This window comes from Protomyctophum bolini, assembly GCF_963924005.1.
Source record: "Protomyctophum bolini genome assembly, chromosome: 1".
In the NCBI taxonomy this organism is placed as follows: Eukaryota; Metazoa; Chordata; class Actinopteri; order Myctophiformes; family Myctophidae; genus Protomyctophum; species Protomyctophum bolini.
Window position 1 is genome coordinate 55910847 of NC_137862.1, and position 2043 is coordinate 55912889.

Genomic DNA, 2043 nt, shown 5'->3' on the forward strand with positions numbered 1-2043 from the left:
TCCTATACATTTTAGTCTAGTTTTTATTTGTTGACGAAATTGTCAGTATATTTAGTCTTTGTTTTAGTCATCATAGCTTAGTTTTTGTCAGTGGAAAAAAGGTAGTCGAAGAAAATCTTTAGTCGACGAAAACAACACTAATTCTATGATTTATTGTTGCTTTAGGCATTTTAGCCGTTTTTGACAGGGGGGCGGGGGCATTCGAGCATGGGGCTAAATATGTATTTTTTTACAAAATATTGGTAAAAAAATACATATTTAGCCCCATGCTCGAATGCCCCCGCCCCCCTGTCAAAAAGAGCTAAAATCCCTAAAACAAAAGAAAGCAGCAAATGAAAAAGAATTAACACTCACCTTTTACTTTCTCTAATGAACCTAAAACATGAACCTTGGTTGAAAAAAACTAAAGTTGAAAGTTTGAAAATGTGTGGGAACCCAGAATACAATACGTGACATTTAAAAAAAAAGAAAAGAATGTCAATCAACTTTGACTTTAAAGAGTTTTTTTTTTTAATTTGTTCAAATAAAGTTAATGGCTCGCAGTGCATACTGCGTTGGAGGCGGCGGCAAGATTTCAAAAACACAATTCTACATACTGTACATACTTGCATACATGCAGTAAGTACATATATACATTCATACTCAATGTATTAGCGTCCATGTCAGGAGAGCATCGCTGAAATTAACAATGCTCTTCGATGCATCTTTCATAGAAAGAATAAGATCAACGACAGTCAACATGGTTTGTTCATCATGGCGATATAACAACAGGTAGCTTGTTTAGACCGATCTCCAATTTAACATTTCCACAGTGCCAGCAAATATAAATCATCTCTGTATAATACATTTCATTCGATATCACAGTATATAATCTATTATTATTGTTTCTTTGTGCTAACATTGGGCCATGATCTCTTCATAAGCAGAAAACACAGTAACAACAATAATCAGTGCAATGCCCGTGTTACGTTAATAAATAGCATCTGGCATTGCCATGCCAATGTTCACAAGATGTCACACACAGTATTACTGGATGTTCACAGATTTACAGATCCAGAAGAAAGTCAACGTAATCTGGAAAGACACCGTTAGAGAGCAGATCATCCATACACCAAACCTCTAAGAAATTACAATGTATTAACCCATTCTGACCTGAGATCAGATTCTAAAAATGTCGTCTACATCCTGACAGTTCTTCTGAAAAAAGCTATGTTTCTATGTCAGTGGTTCTTCGATTTTTCAAAAATAGCAGACCTACGAGCTCGTAGCGCGCCACTCGTATTTCCAATAGCTAAAGCATAACATAACGCTAACACCAAAAGGGGTTCATGTGTTTTCCTTTTCCTTTTCAGCAGGGCAGGAAAATGTCAATCTCAAATACATAAGGGAGAGACACAGACGATTAAAGGAGGATTTATGTGGGCCCTCTTGTGCAGCATAATGGGCACTAAAGTGTATACAAAAAAAACCAGTTTGCCGTCATCCACATAAATCTATTCACTATAACATTTGGTGACAATAGGAGATCTATACAAGCTCGCGACGTGTCGCGTCGTGAGCTATAGGTAGTCGGCTATTTTCGCCCGAAGAGCTTTGGCAGTGAGAAAAAGGCCTATAGACCTATAGTATAGAGCCCTGGTGGGCCCCAGTCAACAATCAATGTACAGTATAGGTCGTTTAAGTGGTTATTACCGTAATCTCACTTTTGACAGTGTGTACAAATGGACCCGTAACAGTGCAGTCACGTACTGTATGGAGCTGTTACATGGGCTCTCACAGACCATATAAGGGCACGACAACACGCCACCAACGGAGTTAAAGTTTTGATAAGAAATCACGGTATAGGGACATTCGATTAAAACACGGAGCCCGCCAGAAACGAGGAACACGGAAGCTTAAATTAGCACCCTATAGCCCGCCAAACACGAGACTCTCGTGTTCCAGGGTTTATACATTCTTTAATCCATGTTTTGATCCGATTGTATCGTTATAGCCACCGAAAGCTAACACAACAACGTTGAGTATAGGACAGCGGCCATTTTG

At 38.7% G+C, this 2043-nt stretch overlaps 1 protein-coding gene across 4 annotated transcripts in view; it reads right to left on the reverse strand.

Annotated features, from left to right (window-relative positions):
• Nucleotides 1-486: 486 nt before the first annotated feature.
• lpin1a (lipin 1a) overlaps nt 487-2043 on the reverse strand; it is a 55800-nt gene continuing 54243 nt past the window's right edge. For all 4 annotated transcript variants that reach the window (XM_080768384.1, XM_080768383.1, XM_080768385.1 and 1 more), the window contains one exon: nt 487-2043. This exon is cut by the window's right edge and continues 2624 nt beyond it. The gene's annotated coding sequence lies outside the window, so the exon portion shown is untranslated.